General features: G+C 48.1%; 1 protein-coding gene across 14 annotated transcripts in view; it reads right to left on the bottom strand.

The window, feature by feature from the left end:
* TACC2 (transforming acidic coiled-coil containing protein 2) overlaps positions 1 to 23,096 on the bottom strand; it is a 124,311-nt gene that overhangs the window by 41,416 nt on the left and 59,799 nt on the right. The gene's annotated exons all lie outside the window — the stretch shown is intronic.

The raw sequence follows: 23,096 nt of genomic DNA, 5'->3' as shown, positions 1-23,096 counted from the left end.
TGCAAAGTCCCTGGTGCAGAAGAGCTTGCCAGGCGGCAGCAGGCGCGGACCCAGCTCTCGTGGAGGGAAGAGCCCCTTCTGTCCTCTTGACCATTATCCTGAAGCTCCAGCCGAGGACGAGGCAGGGTGAGATGGGACATGTGGGGTTTAGGGATGGAGAACTCATTTGCTGGTCCTGGCTCATAATGGGGAGAATGGGCCTGCAAGTGCGGAGTCCAAGCAGTTAAAAGCTACTGGGTGGAACGTAAGTTATCAGGGCAAGCTCACACTGATTTCCGAGGGTGGCTACAAGGACGTGTGAGTGTATCTCATATCTTTCTATCTGCATCCTTTGTTTTTTGTATATAATGGGGGGAAAAAAAAATAAAAATCTAGATTGTAGAAGCTACAAAATGACTAGAAGTACTCTCACGGTCCTCTTTCACCTCTCTGAAGATGGCCAGTAAACAGTAAATGGGAAGGCAGCTGGTGGGCAGTGAGTGCAGTGCACACAGGCAGGGAGAGGAGCTGGGGAGAACCAAAAACCATGGCCATCCTAGGGGGCCAGCCGTGCCATAGGGGTGCTCCTGCTCTCACCTGGAGGCTTGGAGCAACTGAAGGCAGTTCCCAGGGTTGACTTCTCTTTGTCCCCTTTGGCCTTGTGGAAATCTAGCCCCAGAAGTTACATTACCTTCGTTTTTGTAAACCACGGACATTTATAACTTTAAGTCCTTCATTTCAGAATGAAAAATAGCCTTTCTGTCACCGCAGCTGGAAAGCAGTCAGCACACAAGGATGAGATTTCTTCCTGCCATGCCTCTCCTCGCTGTTTGGGAGAGGGGATGGAGCTGCTCCCCACCAGCTCGTGGAATCACAAGGAGCAACATCAAGACTGGCTTCAGGGCTTAGCTCCGTCACAGCCAAGCTGAACATCCTCCATCCATCTATATTCAAACTGGTGTATTTCCTTCCAAACTTAGCACTTTGGACAAAATACAATAAATAGGTGAGGTTGATGGTTGGACTTAATGACCTGGAAGGCCTTTTCCAACCTACGTGACTCTAAACTTGCCTTGTTATTGCAGCTTGGCCCAGTTTAGTTGTAGTCTCTCAAGCACACCATGCAGACTGCCAGCAAAACCTGGACCTTGAGAATCGAACAAGTGCTCAAAGCACACCCATCTGTCACCAGAGGGACATTCAAGAATCATCCAAGGCTTGGGTCCTGCTGCTGGACGAGCTGGCATACACCACGATGGACTGGGAGTCCCAAAGCTGTGCAATGAGGGACCCAAATGAGCAAACACGGTGGTGATGTACAAACCATGAGCAAATGCAGATCATAAGCATGAGCTGTGGCACCACCTAAAGGCAACGCACAGATTCCAGTAGACCTGGCAACCCAAAGCATCAAAAGCTATTAGGTCATAGTTAGGATACAAATTTCACATCAGTATTTACTGAATGATTTATACACTGTGAGAGGAATCTAAATCAGCAAGAAAAAAAAAAAAAAAAAAAAAGCAGCTTCTTAAGATGCTCAGTTTAGTACTGAAGATGAATTTTGGTTTTCATTCCTGTAATCCCACTGGGAGATGCGCTGGAAGTAAAAAGGAGGAATGAGTTCCGTAGTCTCACCTCCATCGATCACTTTCAGAGATGATCTTCATAAAAGCTGCATGAATAATTCAGGTCTGTTTTCCGATGAGATCAGAGCCGAGGATGGAGGACTGGCTGTACACTGCTGAGGTCAATCTGTCTTGCACGTTACTTAAACGGGCACATATACTCATCCTATCCTGGCAAAGCCAGAGATAGAAAGATTTGAAAAGACACTCAGCAGCTTCAAGCTTTCAAGTCCATACAGCCGCAGAGGCGAGGTGCTCAGAGATGTGCATTAATTTCAGTCAAGCTCTTCCACCGCGAACAGCCTGATAAAACCTTCTCAAATTTCCTGCTCCCATTTTTCACAGTTAAATTGATCTTATCCCGTAGAGGTCTTAAAAAAATAAAACGAGAAAAAGAACACTGAGGCAGCATGTTTCAGTGGCAGCCTCAAGCCTGAAGATCAATCCAGCTCTCAGCTGTGCCACTCAAGTGCTGCATGGACGGGGTCTTGGTCAATCCGCTTCTGCATCCACCTCGAGCCTGCCTCACCCACCCAGGCTGTGAATTCTTTGTGGCATGAACAGCTTATCACTGTGAATCTGTGCTGATTCAGAGGAAAACAAAAATTGAAGACTGCTAAACTGGTACATATTAAATTTGAGCTTTTTTCTTGTTCTATTTATAAAAAATTCAATAACGGACTCTCTCTATAATTCATCTTGTGGTATTTTTCATGCTGCAGTTACACAACCCGGTAGCAGATGCATATCATCTCCTTTCTCCCTTTCTTCCTTCAGACTTTCAATGTTGTTCAGGGTCATAACTCCAAACCAGCACGAGAGCCCAAACCGTACAGCCCTTCCCAGAGATCAAGCTACCACTTCAGGCCAGCAGCCTTACCTGACCCTAGGGCCTACTCACAGCGAACAAGAATAGCGTATGTTACAACAAAAGGTCAATTTTTTCATCCCAGCACAAGGTTAGAGTAATATCAAAAACGTTTCAGCTTTGTGCTGTCATTTCTGTATGGTATTTGTCTACTCGGTGACTCCAGGCCAACGCAGGGCTCCACATTAATCAGCTGCTCTTAACGTGGTACTTGTTGGCTGGGCCATTTGTCACCTACCCGCTCTGAGGAACAAACAACATCACAGATTCTAAATTTTAACATTAAACTGGCATGGCAGCATACAAAAATCATGTCGGACACAATGGTAGATTCATTTGGTTAAGTATTAATTATTAATATTTGGTACCTGAATTAGTCTTCCTGTCATCCACGGATCTGTTAAACTCATGGCATTGAAATGCACCACAAACAGTGCTAGGCATACGCCTCACAAATGGTATTTCCCTTCTCTCTAGCACAATACACCATTAAAATGACCAAACTTCTCAGAAATAATTCAACACTACCAACAGCACCAACAGCATTTCACACAGAGAAGAGCAAAACCATCATCCTTAGCCAAGCCGACCAAAGCTGAAGGGTCAGTGACTTATTGGGACCACTTACAGCCGCCTGCCTTTCCCCTCCCTGTCCCCACGGGGAAGGCTCTCAGCGTGGGATGTGAGCACGTCAGGAGCTGGGGAGGCACAAACATGTCACTTACATGTCCCCGGCCTCCACTTACAAGACAGTTCCTTTAGGGACACGTTTCTGGCCATTAACTATTGATGGACTTCCCTCACGCTGCTCTAAGGATATCCAGCAGCAGGATCATCTAACCTACAATTAAATAAATCACGCACAGAGCATCACTACCGGTTCGTACCCGCAGGATGAGGACCAAGCCTCGGGACTCATACCCGTAAAATAAGGCCTGGTACCCAGGAGGAAAGCAGAGGAAAACCAAGCACATTGTTCTCCCAGGGTTTGCTCCAGCAAAATGCAAAGTGTCCAACTGTGATGGAAATCGATGGGAATTCACAGCTTTCTAGGGCTGAATCTGTACGAGGGATGTACCTCACCTTCTGGGGGAAGGCTGCCTGCTGTACAGCATGAGGTTTATGTATGGAATATGTATGCATACATCCCAGAAAAGACAATGATGCCCCTAGCTACTTGCCTGCCTTGCAACACTGGAGGAATGTTTTATAGGCTTCCGACTTGCAAAGTCTGACCGTCAAGACAAAACAGTAATTTCAGCACAGGATTGTTTCAGCTTGGACTATATAGCTGGAAAGTAATTTCAGTCTCACTTTATGACATCCCTAACCGCTGCCCTGTAGACCTTTTTTGTTTTTACTTGAAAACTGGGCATGGTTCAGTGAAAAATGGGTACAACAGAGGCTTCTTAAATCACAAAAAATTAAAATAATTTTAGAGAAGCTATCCCTCAACTGGGAGGAAGTCAATTTCCTAGGTATTTCCATTTTTTATCCTGCTATCTTACAGATACATTAAAGTCCTAATAAAGACTAAATTGTAGGACAAAAAAAAAAAAAAAAGTGTATTTTTTCTTTCAAGAAAGGTTTCTGTGATTTTTTTTTTGAGAATTTTGTGAATACCGCAGAATTGGAAGACTTAAATAGGAATTGTGTCTTGCTTTCAGGGGTTCCTATTGCAGAAGCTGCACAAAACCAGCTACAGCTTCTTCCTCGACAGAGGCATTTGCCCATATAAGACCAGGACAACGCCACGTGATCGGTTTATGGCTGGAGCTGTGACACGGCAGCAAAGCATTCCTTGCAGTTCTTGCTTAACAAAATAGAGGTTTTATCAAATAAATCCCATTCTGCTGAACTGACAGAGACCTACTTTAGCACAATGCAATTACACAGGAACTCATATCGTCACAGATGTGTGCAGGAAGCAGGGCTGGCACTCCTCTCCAGAGAAGGATTTTAAGCTGATTTCAGCATAAATATTCCTACAAGACCCACTCAAAACATGGTTGCCCAGGAAAATAATCAATATTGCATCGAAGGCGACGCCTCCCAGCCCATCAGCGATGTGCCCTGACAAGCACACGGCTTAATTTAGAGACACAGGGGAGGGAGAGCATCGTGCATCACCCCGGGAGCAGCCAGGGCTGCTTCCCTCCTTTGTGCAGCTCCTTGCTTCTCCCCCAGGCTGCGAGCCGGGGCGTGATGCCCTCTCTGTTGTCTCGGCACAAAGCAGAGAGCTCGGCTGAAGCGTTAATGATGTACACCTGCGGAAACACGGTGCAAACACGCAAACAGGGCTCGGATCTTCACAGCCGCTGCTCTAACCCTCCCGGGTGACTTCACATCCGATCTGCAGCTCGACGTCCTCGACAGCAGTGTCGGAACTGACATGTAGGGATCTGCCTTTTTTTTTTTTTTTTTTAGATAGGTGAGAAAACAGAAATAAAACGTCCTGGCTGCAAATCGCAACGTGGGACTTCAGCCATGGAAAATAAATAACGCCTCGTGTGCTACCCAAACCACACAGGTCAGGCTGGAAACGTGTTTTCTACAAGAGGTTACAAAAAGAAACGTGAATCTCTTAAAAATTAATCGCTTACTATAAAAAGGGTAATTTTTCTTCATAGGATGATTGCATTTGGAGAACAGGACTAGAATCACAGCAGAGAAGAATGAAAAGGACACAATTAATTTAAAGTTAATGCTGATTTCTGCGTTTTACCTATTGCATTACAAGTAATCTCTCCATAAATCTTTCCAGGAGGGGAGAAGGAATTATTTCTCCTGCTTTTCCTGCTTGTTTATTCAGCGATTTGGAGAGCACTCTGTGCAGAAGCCAAACTCGCACTCCCCCAGCAAAGCCATTTCCTGCTTTCACGCAGCAACCAGAAAGAAATGTCTCGAGCTGTGGGAAGCCACATCTGATAGGGAAGATTGAGGGATATAACATTGCATCCTTACAGCAGCACTTCAAGCTACTTAACTCATTTTTCTAACTGATTAGCGAGAAGTTCTCTGCATTGATTTAAATCACATTGTTTTTTTTTTTTTTTTTTTTTCTCCTTTTTATGGCTTTTCCTGAGACGTAACGGAGTGTTTTCAACACTGCTGCAATAAATGAATAATGAAATGAATTCCCAGTCTTTCTGGCCAGCCTTCCCCTTCCACAGACTTTAGTCTGAATAATGAAAACCTCCACTCGGCAGGAACAGGACGTAGAACTGAAGGATCTGCACATCTTTTAATCTCTGCGCTCTTCTCAGGCAGCTGCTTTATTCTCCGAGGAACAACAGGGAAATACCATTTAATTAAAGACACTCACCCTCAGACATCACAACACCAAACATCCTCGTGTGTCCCTAACTAACCAGAGGCTGCTGAATGTTCAAATACGTAAATCTCTTAAGGGATGAGGAGAAGCCGTGAAGATCCTCCAATATCCAAGGTGAAATGCTCCCCACAAACACAGGTATCACCATTTGATGCACAGCGATCCCTATCAGCGCTGTATTTTGTTCTGAGATTCACCCTGACAGATCAGGGACTGGTAGTTGCTGTTTAAGTATTTAATACCCATGACAAATACCTTTCCCCCGCCTTTAGTAGCAAGCTCTGAAGTTTTAATCCAGGAAACAACATCCTGTTAACTACATCCTTGGAAAGCAAGCTGGCTGCCTGCGCTCGCCGCTACACAGCATCATGCGAGGGCTCCGAGGGAAAATAATCAATAATTCATTGGGAGCCAGAGCCGTACGTCTGAAATTGCTTTGCTGATTGCAGCTACCCCTTCAATCCTGCCAGGCTTTCCCCAGCCATGTCTCCGCTCAGCCACACAGCCCATAAGCAGCAGCAGGAGATGAAACAGCGACCGGGAAGTGCAGAGGTGAACGTGTGGTACCTGTAATCCCCGAGGGACCGGCTGGAGATTTGGGAAAGCAGCTCCTTTCAGAAAAGAGGCAAGGACTACACAGAGGATGGAGAAGGGGAGAGTCAGGGGATCCTTTTGGCAACGGGAAAGAGGGGAGCAAAGAGCCCCTGTGCCCCATGTTGGGCCTGTCTCACCCAGTGGCTGTGCAGAGCTTTGCAAGGCCCCCACTAACCTCTTGTCCTCTGCTCTGGGCTACGAACAGCCAGGGAGCAATGGAGCAGTAATAAAAGACTTGGTGGGCAACAGCTATCTCACCTTCTGACTTGAGGTGGGTGTGGGACGGGTGCTGATGCTCCAGACGGGTCTGGCAGGCAGATTTCTCCTTGACTTGAGCTTTAGCTCGGCTGGGCGACACCACGGCACCCAACCTCTGCTGCCCAGCTCTAAAGGGGCAAGGCCTGGACTTCAGCGGTGCACAAAGGAGCTCGGATCCCTCACTCATCCTTCCCCTCCTTTAGCAAGGAAAACCTTCTCCCAGCACAACACTGGGCTCGTTTTTAATGAGGGCAGTGAACCGTTAACAAGCCCAATAAACGCACGTTTCCGTGCTGGGAGCAGATCAAAACTCAAAAGCAGGAGCTGAGTGTAGCTGCTGCTACGTTTCAGATACAATCTCATCTATATTTAGCCCTAGAAACAAGCTGCTTTTGTTTAGAAAAACCTTATCTCGTTCATTTGCACATAATTCTAGGGATCCTGTTTAATCTAAACCCAAGAAATTTGCCATGGGAAGTCCCAGATTTTCCCAATTTTTCCTTTTCATCCCAACAGAAGGGATGACCCCAATCCCCTCCCTGGAAGGCAAGAGGCTCCCAAACGCCCACTCAGCTCCTTAACCCAACCCCAGAGCTGTGGGATCGGAGCTGTAAGAAGCCTTACTGAGGGAAAGGGATGAACGTAAATCCAGGAGAGCCCTACAATTACCCGGAGGGCTCTGGCAGAGATCCATACTTTCTCAACCCCAAGTTTGCCCACTTCATGTGTGAAGGTTTTCAACAGCCTACCGTGCCAACTGCTCTTCAGTTTCTGGAGCTCAGGAGGGATGGTGCTGTCTTAATGCCACCACTGATGAAGGTTCTCGGGCCAAAACGTGCCTTAAAAGAAATCTCTGAGATCTCAGAACTGTGGTGGGAAATGGGAACCCATGGAAATAAAAACATTCAGTTTTTTCCACTGAGCCAACTCTCTGGTGCTACGGGGACTATAACACACGATATCCACAGGCTGCTACTAAATTCAGATGGCTGCTTCAAAGCATTTAAGGAGCTAATGGGAAATGACATTTTATTTTTTACTTCTCTAGAAAGCTTTTCCATAGTAAAAACAGCACTTTTCATTTGTTTCTTACCGCAGAGGAACCCCAAGTTTTTTCTTAGACGCTCCCACTTCCCCAAAGAAAACGCCAACTGCACTGAAATTCCAGTTGAAGCTCTGCCTTTTGCCACTGGGAAGTCAAAACTGGGCAGCATAAGAAGTTTGTTAGGAAGCTAAATCCTTACAAAGTATCAGAGATGGATAAGGAAATGGTATCTATTGGTAACAGATGGCATCCAAAGCACTAGCAAATACAAAAACTCCCTATCAGCGCAAGGTCTTAAAACAAAGGAAGCACGTCCCTAACAGACAGAACTAATTTTGGTGTAAGAAAAACTCAAAAGCACCCAGCCTATTACCTCTAAAGCTCCCAGTACCAAAGAGCATCTTTGATTTATATCTAACAAGCAGCTGCTTTGGCTGCTGGGTCAAGCAAAGCAAAAGGCAGAAGCAGAGGGAAGTGTCAGGCACCAGGCACGTGCAGGAATGCCTCTTCATTCACGTTTTTACTGCTTCCCATCAGTTCGTATTTCCCAGTTTCCCTCTGTGTCACAATGCATAATGGATGGGAGCAGCTCCAGTACGCACCGTGTAGGGCACACCATTTAGTCCAGGGAGCCCTATAATATCCACGTATTTGCCAGATGTGTGGCGTGCCTTGCTAATGGAGGGGTGAGCCATTCTGGGGTCTTTTTATTTTGTCTTCAAGTCTACGTGTGACCTGCCTGCGTCTGCTGACAGCTGCAGAGGTTGATGTAGTACCCTTTCATATCAAAAGCAGCGCTGTCGCTGACTTCAGAGACGAGATTCTTTGGGCTCGAATGAGGGAGGCTGGAATAAAAGGCAGGAAAGCTTGACAGAAGAATTTGCCTGTTACTTCTGGTTCATTTTCTCGCAAGTAAAACACCCCCGTGTCTCCCAGCAATTTCCCCGACTTGGTAGACGAAGCCAGCAGGTAGAGCGTGCTCTCCACATTGCCGAGGATGCCGACCGGTGGCTGTCAATTGGAGTTTTAAAAATAATAATAAATATGTAGAAGGCTGACAATAGGCAGGACTGGCTGTCAAGAAGGGATTAAGTTGAACTAAATACTATTACAGTAACAGAAGCCTCCCCTCCTTCCCAAAGACCCAAACTCCTTCAATGCTTTCAAGATCTTCCCAGTCTTGTATCTATTCATTGAGGTGACTTCCCTACACTTCAGGCTATAAAACTGTGCAAATATTTAACCAAACTGGTTTCCTTCTGACTTTTAAGAGCCATACGGTGGGTTCCCCTAGGTTTTATGGATAGAAAAGCACAAAAGCTGGTAGCCAGCAAGGGCTGCACTTCTTGTGCATATGCAGACGACTTCTGTGCGCAGCCGTACGAGTGCACCCACTCACAGAGCAGCTCACACCAGCCTGAGCCAACCTTGCTTAAATTTTGCCCAGTCCTTCAAGCAACCAGCACCGAAACCAGCTAACAACAACCCACGAGGGCAGCAGCTTGGCCTGCTACCACCCATCAGTAACATTCAATTTCCTTCTCGGAGTCCGATCCAGCTCCCAGCGAGGTCAGCGGGCATCTCACCGCTCCCTTCGGCGGGAGCTGGCTCAGCCTCCAGTCATTTTCCCCTTGGATGGGCAGGGGATGCAAATGGTACAGAAGCAGCAGGTAGAGCTGGTGGGAGGCAATAACACGGCCCCAGCCCTTTGGCTGGCCAAGAAATGTGTGCTGAATGTCAGTCCTGTCCAGGCGCTGCAAGGACAGCAGCTGTGATGCTCCGCAGAGCGAGGTGCGGTTCGTGCCCGGGGAAAGGAGCCTCTCCACCAGAGGAAAAATAAACTGAGCTGAGAGCTAGATCTAAATCACCAACATTTAAACACCTACCGAGACTTCCAGCTTTCTGATGCTGACAGAGCGTTACCTAGAGACAGAACTGTAGTGCTGTTAAAAAGGGAAGCAGGGACGAGCAGGCAGCAGCGGGTGCCGAGCCAAAGGCTGCCCCCGGCCCCAGCAGGAGCCGCTTGCAGGGTGCCCGAGGTGAGGGTGCGTGCACAGAAACATCCTCACGCTGCCACCTCCTTCACTTCAGCTGCTCCTGATTGAAACCCGGCCTCCATTTAGCTCAATCCACGGCCACCGGGGCGCCTACTGCAGATTGCAACGCACATGACAGCGCTGATCATGTCAACAGCCAGCTCTGAACCACGCCACTTTCATCTGCAGTTAACTTCTATTGGCACCGGCCTCCCTTGGGCTTTCCCTTTTTATCATTCAAAATAGACTTTTTTCTTCCCCCTTTTTTTTTTTTTTATTATTTATTAAATAAAAGGGTAATTGCCTACTGCCAGTGACTGAGCTGCCAACCATCCACAACGCACAGCAGAGCACCCAGGGCTGTCAGCACTCACCCTGTTTTTATTACAAATATTTTTATGTCTAATCATGGACACCCTCTAAAGCCTTCACCTAGATCCCTTCTCCACCCAAATTCTACCATCGGTCTCAGGACTTTCACTAAGATTGAGTGAAGAGGCCTGTCCTAGGACACTTCGCAGGAAACTCCCAAAACAGCAGATACCGAAGGAAATTGTCTCTGTACTTTTTTGGTGCTAATGAATTTTGGGTGCCAAATTCCAGCAATGACTTCTGATTGACACCCCTTTCACCTAATGAACCCAGGGCAGCCAACCCAGCTGGGCATTGCCTTTGTCATGAAGCTACATCCTTTATTATCAAGCTGTCCCGTTCAGCAGGCAGCCTCTGCCCATCCCCAAAATGCCCCCTGCGGGATGCTGCAGCCCCACAGGCCCTTACCCAACCTGCCTGGGACTCGCTTGGGTGTGCAAAGCAAGTTAAGTGTAACCTCATTAAAAAAACCCTTGGTAAAGTTACAGTTCTCAGAGTATGAACCGGGACCTCAGAGCAGATTGCCATGGCATCCTGCAAAGAGATTCTTATTTTGGGAAACCAGGCCTGCGCTTTCTCAAGGATAAAAAAACATCTCCTGGCTTGCCTTACCTTAAAGAGTGTCTCGTTGGAATGAAGAGAGGACGCGAGTATTTATTTGAGGACTCTCAGTATTTATTTAAGATGAGTAATAGCTTTCACCAACTCTTCCTGAGAATATCAACAGTTACTGAATGACGTCTGTGCTAAAAGTGTATCTGTTGGTTACACGGGGCCTAAAAGGCTCACATCCAAAGCCCACAGCACAACCTAACTGCAGAAGATGAGCATATTCAAATGTGAGTCACCAAAGGAGGTGACAATGTCATTCACTCGAGTGCCATAACAAAAACCACATAGCCTGGTCGATACGTTCTTCAACAGAGTCAATTCTTAAAAGGCTGTGAAAATTGCATGGAAAACACACCCAACACTGCTTCACCTGCGTTGCTTTTATTGCCCAGTGCTCGGATCACCATTGAAAATACACCCAGTTAGTGCAGACAAAAATGTGATTTTCAGTGCTTTAAAGACGGGGAGGCATCAGCTCATCCCCGTGTGCCATTAAACAGAAGCCGTACGAAGCCGTGGTGGTGCTGTGCACAAGGGAGCTACGTAGAAAAAAAAAAAGCTTAATTGGTGAAGCTGCACATCAGGGGAACAAAGGATGCAGAAATGCTGGTAGGCCTGCATCTTCCAACCCCAACAAGCCAGGATCCAGCCAAGCTCTGTGCTGGTATGCTGGGAGGTGACAAAAGGGAGCACAACCCTACCTGTAAGGCCTATCGGAGGCAGAGCTATCAGGTACTGCTCCATCGTTCCCCCTCGACTCTGAAGCACTGATCTCAAACAGACAAATGATGCCTCAAATCTTATCACACCCACCTTACTAAGCAGGCACCACATTACGTTTTTAAGACCTATGTGAGGCTGGTTTATATGTTAGCTCCAGTGGATATAACGGGAACTTACTGAAATAGATGATCAGAAATTAACTCCGTGCTCAGACATGTTGGATAAACGGGATCCCTGTGACTGAAAGGCCAGCAAGGGACAAAGCAATTCTTCTGAAACCCTTTCAGAGGTAAAGTCCCTGCCCCAGCACGCCAGCTGACTGCTTTGGGGTGGAGGTCAGGGAGAAGAGACTGTCAGCTACGTGAACCGATAAAACCTCGACCAACAAATGACCAAACCCTATTTCTACCTGGGAAATGAGTCGGCTATTTCTGCATGCACACACATATTTGTGCACCTCCATACACGCTGTAGCCATGGGGAAAAAGTGGTAATTCGTTCTCAATACCCGATAATTGCCTGCTTTTCCCTCCCCCTCCCAGCCCCAAATGAATCTCATTCCCAGCTGGCCTTCAGCGAGCAGAGACCTACGGACACCTTGCTCTCCTGATTCATCTGAGGCCGTAACGCCAAGACAGGGCTGATGCTGGCAAGGGTGATGTGACCCGAAAAACAGCATCTGCACGGAGAAAAGCAGAGGGAATCTCCGAGAAGCCAGAGAAATGCAGCTCCACGCTGCGCATGTTAAGCAGAAAACACAGCGCCGGTGGGGTTAGGAGGGGGAAGGGGTGGCTTTTTGTTCGCTGTAAGTGGTCATTGTGTTTGATTGATTACGCACCCAAAACATGAAAAGACAAACCATATGGTGCGCAGCCACCGCTCCACACCACCCAACCCAGGCGGCCGGCCCGAGCGAGGCGCCTTGCGACGAGGCAAGCCTTACAAAAGGCACCTCGCTCGCCACGGCCCCCCAAGACCCCCAAAACCCCGGCGATGCCCCCAGCTGAACGCAATTAGCACCAAACAAAGGCGGCGGCCGCAAAGTCAGCCCGGCCGCAGGGCCCAGCAGCCCGGAGAAAAGGCGAGCGAAGGGAACGCGGACTTACATCGCCTCTGACGGCTCCCGGATCAGGCTACCTGGCTGTGCCTGCTGCAGCGACTGCGAGCCTCCCATCCTCAGCGTGCCCTGGGCTCGAGGCTGGACGCGAGCAAGGCCGGCTCCCTCGGCAGTCCCTGCAGCGAGAAGCCCCGAGAGCTCCGGCTGTGCAGAGGCTGCGGTGCTGCAGTGCAGATGGGAACAGCTGCTTGCATCAGTGGCAGCCCGAGCAGGAACACTTCGGCAGCAGCCTCTCTTCTCTGAACCGTTGCCAGTTATTTTATTTATTTATTTATTTATTTTTTTTTTTCCCCGTCCAGATGAACGCTGTTTAGAAAATAAAATGAAATCCCGGCCGCTCTGACAGGCTGATCATCTGCTAAACATCAGCGGTCCGCGCGCGGCCACGCTGCAAAGCGCCTCCAGCCCGGGGCTGCCGGCTATTGAAACCGCCTTCGACAACGATAAAAAAAAAAAAAATTAAAAAAAAAAAAAAAGAAAAGAAAAACAGAAGAAGAAAAGCAGACCCTCCCTTTAAGCACACATTGTCAGCTACTGTGGCTCCCTGAGGACCTCCAGGCAGGACCATTACATTGTGTTGACTCAGCTGATTTGAAATGCAAATGCACGTGTGGCCGGGACGCTGCGCATGCATTTCCCTTGGGTGAGAGGCGAGTTGGACAGATCGGGAGGGCTGCGGAGGGGATTAAGGAGCGGCGCGGCCGCTTTTTTCGTGGCAGCGAACGAGCTCATCCCTCTGGCAGAAATGGAACCGTCCATGAGGGACGGAGGGAGAATATCATGAGCAGCCAAGGTAAACAAGGCAATGTGGGAGCCTTCCCCACCCGCGCCGCTCCATCCGAGGAGATCGGGGCACTTAACTGTTTGGCTTCTGCGGGCACGGGGCCCCTCGGGGCAGGAGATGCTCAAAATCCGACACCGAGGGATCAGCCACCAGGATCTCTAAGCCTGAAAGGCACAAACCTGAGCAGCCCATGTACCAAGCCCTATGGATCAGCTCGTCCTGCTGCCGTGGGGTGCCGGGATCTCCAATCCCTCAAGGAGCGAGCGCAGCCAGCCCCATCACCATCTACTGGGAGCTAAGCCCCGGGGACATGCATGGCCTGAAGCTGTGTGACAATTCTGGATCCGGGACGGGGCACAGAGGTCCGCAGGCTCAGATGTGTTTAACAGAGATGTTAAAATTTGCTAACTGTTAAGCACCGACCGCAGCATTTCTGTCGTGTTTCAGTGGAGGCCTCGCTAGGCTCACGCCTTCAATAGCCACCTGTATTTTTTGCCCTGCTTGCAAGAAGGGCGATCCAGCAGGGTTTGCTTCCTGCACAAAAACCAGGCTGCTGTGTGTGTAGGGCTCTGCCATGGGGTGTACCCGCCACAAACCGCTGGTGTGAGAAGAAGCAAGGATGCTTGGTGAACACAAGGCACACAGTTCATTTCCAGAGAGTACCCAAACTTAAATGATTTTACCAATAGCATCAGAATAAATGCAGGAGAAGCTGGTGAGCCCACAATTCGTTTAGCCACATGCTTCCCAGCCAGTTACAGCTTGGAAGTTGTTTCATTTCAGGCATCCAGCATTTCGTGCTCACCACCCAGCTCCCCAGGGAAGGAGGCAGCCTCCCCGCCCCGCTCCGGGACCGAGCTCTGGCATTTCTGGCTTCCACTTCAGTGCCAGAGCCACTGGGGCCACCCCAAACCCCAGCCCGTGAGCTCCTCAGTATGAAAAGAAAACGCGTGTCCTCTGGCAGCAGCTTGGCAATGGTTAATCACTGCAGGAGAGCAGCCGAGTGCAGGAAGCACCAGCCCGCAGCCTACAATTATAGGGCTGCATTTGGGGCACCCATCGGGCTGAGGTCACCGAGCAGTTTTTGCACGTGGTGGCTGTGCTGAGCTACAGCCAGCCGGTCTCCTGCATGCCCTAAGAGCTCCCTGTTGGATTTTATTTATTACAGAGTAAAGGAAGACAATGAAAATAATAAAAATAAAAGCCTTTCCTTCGAAACGCCACCACCACATTGAGAAAGGAAAGCCCTAGCAGCTTGCTGGAAGCCAAGAGGGGGAACGGAGGCACTGTTTGTCCTGCAGGGGGGAAAGGGGGAATATTGTGGCATGTTTTTAACAAGTGTAGAGAGTACATTTAAAATGCCTACGTTGGCTGCCTCAAGTTTCAAGTGTGCATCTATTGCAAACACCAAGCCCCCACACAAAGAGGCTGGGGTCGGACGTTATTCTGAGGCTGCTCTGGGCCACTCCAGCTTACAAAGGGGCCAGGATTTAACTCTTCTCTTGCAAAAATCTCCCCCAAAGCAGCTTGGCTGCAGCAATGTGAGTGGGAGGATTGGTGAAATAACAACACGGGCTACAACTGCAGCGAGACCTTGGTGGAGGCACCGTCAGCTCTAGTGTCGGTGATCCATTGAATGGCCAAAGGAGCACTACCTGGAGCCTTGGGAAAACATTTCAGCTTCAAAATGAAGGGCGCAGCCCACTCCTTCCACCACAGGCACCTGCACGAGGAGATGTCACACGCTTAAAAGCGGTGGCAGCTCTGATCCGGTAGATTTAATGACAAGATCCAATGAGAGAAACTAAAATTTAAAAAAATATCAACGTTTACATGCAAATTCCTAACGGTGAGTTCAGTTAACTATTGAGGTGGGCACACATTTTCCCAGTTGAACACTTCAGACCGGAATGGTCCTTCACAAAATGCCGTGCTGTAGCTGAGCCTTGGACTCGGCAGCGCCTGCTGGCTCAGGGCTGTGAGCACAACAAGTCAGGCTCTAATTCCTGGCCAAGGAGACACGCGAAGCCAGACCGTGGCTTTCCTTCGGACCTGGCCGTGAGGTCTGTAACGTGATGGAGCTGCCAGGGGACCAGTGCTGGGCTGAGGTTTGGAGAGGATCCATCCTGTCGCTTGCTCCATCACCTAGAACCACGCATTTCGGTACAACACCTGAGATGCTGAGAGCATCACGGATCTCCTTTTGCTGGACACGCTTCGGAGAGGTGCAGTCGGCCGTGCAGGCAGGCACAGCACGGCCACGGCACCACCACGTCTGCAGAGCAGCAGCCCCGAGGAGCGGGGAGCTCCCCCTCTCCTGCCTGGCCCCAATCCATCCCCCGGGCCTGCCAACAGAAGCGCCAAGTCGGTACTAAATTTAGTGCTGGCTTTTAAAAATATCAAAACCGTGCTGATACCGGGAGTACATTTTGTAAGAACTTGCCTGGGACCTGGAAAAAAAAAAGGAGTTGTGGCTCAAAAAACAGCCAACCCAAATGGTCACCGTGGCCTCAAAGGAATTAAGAATGCCCCCGGCATCTCAGTCCAGGGTTGTTCTACACAACGGCCCCATAACCACTTACTGTGATCCCAGTGCTGACAAATGGGTATCTCAGCATTCAGAACCATCCTTTAAAAATTCTCATTTCCTCTTTCTGCTCGTTTCATCCATTTTATACCAAACGGATGCCTTATTGAGCCTCGATGCCTACTGGTTAGTTGTTGAGAATGACGCACCGACTCCCAAATATTTGGTCTTGCTACATGTTGTGTTTAAACAGAAATTCAGCCTCGGGTCAGCAGCACCCAATTGGAAATTTTTGGGCTTCCACCAAAAACCAGTGCTGGACAGGACTGCGATACGATTTATGATCAGCTACAATTTATGTTCTGTCTCCTCGGTTGTGGTTTCTCCGCACGCCTTGCTAGGCTCTTAGGCTAGCAATAAACATGGCCCCACACGCACACACACATCAAAGAGCCCTCTGAAAGAAAGCCCTGCCTGCCACATTTATCCCCCTTGGGTAGGGGGGTGAATATCAAACCGTTCCTCCTAATTGCAATGCGTTATTGAGGCATCGGGCAGGAGCGAGCACAGCGCAAAGCAAACAGCTCAGAGCAGCAAAATCAAACACCCCAGTACCAAAAAGGAGCTCTGAGAGCCTGCAGGCTGCTGCCAGAGCTCTGAGGAACAGCACTGTGCATTAAAAAAAAAATAATAAAAATAAGGGTTAACATATCCTTTGTTAACATAAAAATGTTAACAAAGGATAGATTGCTTTTTAAACAGGATGCTAAAAATCAAAATTGAGGTTTTGATCATATTACCTCCGAATCCCAAAGCCTTAAATGCAGCCTGGGAAGAAGGTTTTATCCCAAGGATTCCCTTATTACAGGCTGTCTGGTGTCAAAGCCTTCATGAGTAGGGCATCCCCAATGCCAGGCTGATAAGAAACATCACCTTTACTGACAAAAACCAAGCTGCTCAAAAACCCAACGCCATTCTGTATGGGCAAAGCAGTGCCTGGGCTGGTGCTGCTCCTCGTGCTGCAGAGGAGGTGAAGCTGGCTGTTCCCAGCCACGTGAGCACTCGTGGTTTGCAGTTTGCCTTTCTAAAGGTGATACAGCAAACACTTTTAGAGGCTTTTAAAGGATTCAACATCTGTCATTAGAGGCTGCACAAAAATACACGGCTCTCAGCATGTTCCCCTAGGCTTCTCTACTCACCATGCATTTTTTCAGTCCAGGATTTCCTCTTTTGGGTTTATTCTTCTGGCCTCTCACTCCTGTAGCCAGATTTTTGCTCCTTAGCGCTCCCTCCCTGCCTGGACACCAAGCGGCCATCTGCCTGGTAATTCCCACCTGCCTCGAGGGCAGTCCCTTGAAGGCTTCCTCAGGCAAGGAGCTGCTGAGTTGTTGGGTGAGTGCCACGAGGATTGCTGCTCTTGGCTTTGTCTCTTTGCTTTCCGGGTTTATCCCCACGATGTGCCTGCAGAAGTGCCACCAGGAAGCTCTGCACGACCACGCTGACCTTGCACGGACTTCTCCAGCCAGGTTGTTCCACCACCCAGCTCGCTGCCCGCGCTGCCCCTAACGCTGGTGCTGCCACCAAGTGCCACCAAGACCTCCAGTGTGGCACCGAGGCACAGACCCCAGCCCTGACCCCTTCAGTCTCTTTCTCTCCATAGATATAATTCACGTTTTCCGCTGCTGTAGGGAACAGCCACCGTATTGTACGTGTAAGTGAAATTAAAAATCTTCATTATTTTGATAAATGACATCCCAAACCCAGATCCTAAGCAAATGCTGCTTTCCAGGGAGCCGTGCACATTGCCCACGAGGAGCATTAACCCTTGCTGCTATCAGGGAGCCAGAGGCAAGCAACCCTCTCTTTCTTCCCCTTAGTTTCACGGGGAAGCTTTGTGCTACAGCTGAGAAAACAGCCAGGAAAAGCTACCTGAAATACACGGTGAATTTATCCCGTTTTGGTTTACTGGCAAAAAAACACTGCAGTAAAATGTTAATGAAAACACGTGAAAATGCTCTGAGAAGCACACTGTCTGCTCCACCACTTCTCCAGGTTACCACCACTGCCCTGTTTGTGCTGATACCTGGGTATTTATGAAAACCCCACAGTATTGCAGAGAATTTTAAGCCTGAGCACACCGATGGGGTTATTTCCCTCTGACAAGTCCAGGAAACAGCGGGCGACCGGTGACAACGCACTCCAAACAGACACTGCAGCTCATGGGAAACAAACACAGGAGTGTGTTTCAAAAAATATAAATAAAAAAGCAAGGAAATACCCCCAGACACACAGACACACTCCCTATTGATCACCCTTGAGTTGCTAAGGTCACCGCTTCATCTAAATTGCAAGTGAGCTCAGTGGCATTAGGAGTTATGAATCACCACGGTGGCTGCTTAGTTATTGAAATTTCCTGCGTGGGAAACCCAGGCACAGATAACAAAAGAGGCCCCTAAATGCCCCTATTCAGGATGCCCCCGGCCCCGCAGTCTTTCAGGGGCCGGCGGTAACGTGAGAACCAAAGGCAGCACGAGGTTCCACGCACAGAAGCGTTTTATGAAATGAGGAAGCTGTGCAAACAGGGAAATTCGGTTTTGGAGAGCGTGGAAACCTCCACAGCAGCCGTGTAGAGATGTCACCCAAGGAACAAGGAGGGCTTTCCATCAGGCACATCTCCAAAGACCTCTGTTATGGCTCATAGACAGCCAAAAACCACGGAAATCTCTTTGCCCAGCCTTTGGCTTCTTGTTTGCTCCTGAGCTTTCCTGCTGAGGCACAGGCACCGAACCTTTGGGATCCACTTGTACCACGTTACTGCTGCGTGAAGTCACCCGGTCAACAACCAAACGTCAAACCTGAGATTTCCAAATTTCTGGCCCAGTCTTCAGACCGGGACCGCAAGCATAACTGCACCAAAGGAGGGAGCTTGCTCTGCTGCTGGACGCCCTCTGCAGACCTCTATATGAGCCAAAGGCCCAAGAAGCGGGGCCTGCGGGGGCTTTTCTTGCTTCTGTGCTTCTGTCAAAGCCTTGAAGCATCCCTAGAGGTAGTGGTCGAACTCCTGCTCCTGCACAGGCCCTGTTTAGACATTAAGAAATGTCTATTTCTAGACACTATTGAGAAATGCAAACCACACCTGCAGCTTTGGCCCAGCGTTGCCTGCTGTAGGACAAGAGGAGGTCGATCCCCTGCGAGTCCTCCACCCTCCAGCACCAGGCCAGACGTAGTCTTGGTCCTGAACACATATAAGATGATGGATGCCATTCTACAACTCCTCCTGGATGGATTAGTGTAATGACATATTCATTTTCGTGCTGTTGAACCTGTTTCAGCAGCAGGGAAATTACCATAAATTGCCTGAGGGCACCGGTAACGCACAGAGCCAACAGAGGGCTACCACCACCACCACCCTTCTGTCCTGGGCCACAAGCAGGCAGCAGCCCTACAACACCAACCTGGGATGGCTCTCTTTGAGCAATCTCTCTGCCAGCAGGGTCCGCAGGCACCCCGCCACCACACACAGGCATGGGGTCACCCAAAAAAGCCTGCAGGATGCTGTCCCTTGTCTGGGGACCCCACCACACCATCAGCTACGAGCAAATGCACTTACTCAACGCTTTTGGCTTGAAACAGAGCAGGCAACTTAGGGTTTGATGCTGTTACTCAGTAATAAGCTGATGAGATTTACGCTGAGTGGCACAAAGCATCCTCCTGCCTGGGACTGCGCAGTGCTAACACATCCCTCAGCCCCTGCAGGCCAAAGACCAGGAGCCACAATCTCATTAAAACGCCCGGAATGGAGGAAATGAATGAATGGGCAGCGGCTCATTCTTGGCCATTTGTTGCAGGCTGGCTGGAAACATGGAAAGTATTGATTTTTTTTTTATGTTGTGCTTCAGAAGGTGAACGATTTTCAGGATACCAGCCACCAAGCCTCAAGAAAAATCCCTGGGTTTTAGCTTCCAAGACCTGAGTGACTTTATTTCAGCGTGTTCACCGTGTTACTATTACTAATACAATCACTTCATTTGTGCATCAGAGTCCAGATACACATTAAACATTTGCTACAATCCTGTTCACATAAAACACTTAAATTAACCAACCAAAAGCCCCACCCCCTCCAAAACACCCCCCCCCAAAAAAAAAACTTTTAAAAAAAAAGAAAGGAAGGAAAAAAATAATCCCATATTTTAGAAATAAAACAGCACTGATGTTGCATTTGCACCCCTCATTTGTACTTCTCATCTCTTAGCTGCTCAGTGAACTTGTAAACTTAATGGATTGACTCTTCTCTTTCAAAAGGGTTAAATGAACTCAAGGAACAAAACGTGGTTTTGAATCCCTTTTAATCCCTTCCAGTTTCAATTACATCATTAAAAGCTGCCCCAGGTCTGGGATTCTCAGTCTGGGTCATAAACGCTAGCAACACATTCATTTTTATTTACTTATTTTTACAGCAAACCTCACCAAAAGTGGGCAAAAGGAGAAAACTCACTTTAAACACATGATCAAGCAAATACAACCCAAGAGTCAAAAAGCTCATCCTGTTTTTGTATGTGACACCAGTAATTCAGCTTTGCTTCCTCCTGGGCAAGTATTATGAAAACATCTTTTAGAAACCAACAGCACAGAAAGCTGAGCTTTCTGTGAAGACTTTTTGCTTGTGGAGAGAAAGATTTGTTGCTGTGCTTCCAGCTGGTTCCACGCTCATTTCGGGAACATTGGCTAAGACAGATGTGCATTTAATCAGGGAGATTCAGAGATCAGCAGAAGCTCCCTACCCGCCCAGCTTCTTGCAAAAGTATCTAATTGCAATCTATTTTAGTGTCAATTTTCTTTCAAAAGCTACGTACCTGACAAGGAGGCCCCACCTCTCAATCACACCAGCCTCATTTAACATCTCAGGCGTAGATTTAAAGCACGTAGCCATGCTCTGGATGAGGACGTGCACAGAGACAGAGCTTGCTTTTTGCTCTCCAGAATGCCTACACCCATCTCTCCCCCTTACAGGACCATCAGAGGGATGGATTGGCTCTTCGGAGCCTTTCCAGCTCTATCAGAAGTGGTTCCTTAAATGACAAGTTACGCTTACGAGCAATATTTCAGCACTTCCCCCAAATTATGAAGTGCCTGTGATACAGTTAATAACGTGATTGCCATGATCGCAGAGGAGACCGAAATGCCTCAAGGATCCATTCTGCAGAAAATTGTGCGGTGGCAAAGTACTTGCTGAGGTTTAGCACCCCGCTGCCCAGGCAGCTGCCATAAATGTGACAAAGTGAAGCATAACCCGACTCGAACGCTGTTATTTTCCACGGCTGATTTGAGTTGACTTGATACACATGAATCACAGAAAACATTGAGACAGCCCAAAAGGTATTTACATAAGGGGCTGATTATCACAGTAAAGAGTTATCTGGGTAGAAACACACTTGCGTTTCTGGAGGATGGAAGAACTATCTATCTTTCATCCCACAGACATCTCTAATTCTGCAGGCATCTTAATTACCATTAAGATCTCTGAAAAATCTGTGTTCACATTACAAAAAGAGCAAAGGATGAAGAGCTTTAGAGGATGCTGCAGGTGATCAGCGTGCTGCTCTCAGGGCATGATGAGGATGCGTGCCAGCCTTCATTTTGGTTACTGACATCCTGCACTGGATTTTGACTCCGCATAAAGCAATTCTACTAATGTTACTTAATTGTTTACCCCATCCCAGAGATTCTTCTGCACACATATTTACATCGTTACACACACCACGTCACTGCTGAAACCAAACAAACTTCAGAGGCACAAGCCGATTTAAACACGTGAGCAGAGCAGCTCTGCCCATCTGCACACTGCTCAAATTATTTCTCTTCTCTCTGTCTGATGCCGAATTCTGATGAAAAGGGTAAAAAAGAATTACGCTGTGGTTTGGTGGTTTACATTTCAATAAACCTCTGGACTCATAAGTGGTAGTCACCTGTGACCACACCAAGGAACTTGCAGAATGTGACATTCAGGCCAGGGTATCCATAAAGTTCAAACAATTCTGGAAGCTTCTCCGGAAGGAGCCAACACCCTGCGGTGAATATTTTCTAACTCACAACCCCACCTGACCACTTCACACAGCTTTTAAAGCACGAACAGTGTAACCTTCATTCAGAAAACCCTCTCTAGGTCACAGAGCTTGCAGACCAGCTCCAAACAGACCTTCAAGACCTTCAAGCACTGCTTTTACCCACCAGCCTTACACTGGTTAAGAAGACCTGGGTACAGTGAAGTACCACAGAGGAGCATGACACAGAAAACTCGACCTAACCTATGTCACAGCAACCATTAACTTACACTAAAGATCAAGACACCATTTCCTGATCAAAATTTTCAGTAATGTATAAAAACATAATAACCAACACGTTTCCTAGGTTTTATACTGTGGATGGGATCTGATTAGCATTGGCTGATAGCTATTAATTCTCTGTTCCACAGCAAAACACGTCTATTGTGTACGTTCCCATTCATGATTCAGAGTACCCTCCTGCTGGCAGCAGCATCTTTTGACATTTCTGAACAGAGCTTAAGTAGAATAGCTGCATTTCCCGTGCTGTCTCCTGTCTTGTATTGTACTTGTCACAAGCTGGCGACATGTATTTGTGGGGTGGAGAAGGATACTCTCCAGGGAGTGCCCATTTAATATTCTCAGCTGTGCCGTGACCTTTTCCATTAATAGATGTCACAATAAGGGCATGCCTTTATTGCCAAACCACAACAGCACACTGGTTAATCGCCCACAAGACAGGCGTCACCTGAAGCTCTGACATGAATATCCAAGCACACGTCTCATCTTGCCTATATCTGAGCGGGGAGGAGCAGCCTGGGGGGCTTGCAGCAAAAATCCCCGAGGCCATTTATCAAACACCAGTCGGTGCAAATCTGAAGGAGAAGAACATCAGCTTTGAAATGAAGATAACTGAACAGTTCTTCAGAAAGAGCAAATACAAGCTGAACTTCTTCCTTCATTGCTGACACCTACAATGCAAATGACTAGTGGGGGGAAGACACTGGCAGCACCTGAAAGGGAATGAGCAGAACAGTCCTCTTGAGGGGAAAAAAAAAAAAAAAAAAGAAAAAAGGAAATATTTGAAAAAAAAATGAATAATTTAAAAATAGCAGGGAAGAGCAGTACGGTATTAAGCAGTGTAGTCCCAGCTCCCTCTTCTGGTCTTTCAGAATAAA

The sequence above is a fragment of the Netta rufina genome, assembly GCF_964035555.1.
Source record: "Netta rufina genome assembly, chromosome: 7".
Taxonomy (NCBI): Eukaryota; Metazoa; Chordata; class Aves; order Anseriformes; family Anatidae; genus Netta; species Netta rufina.
This window is presented reverse-complemented; position numbering and strand designations above follow the sequence as displayed.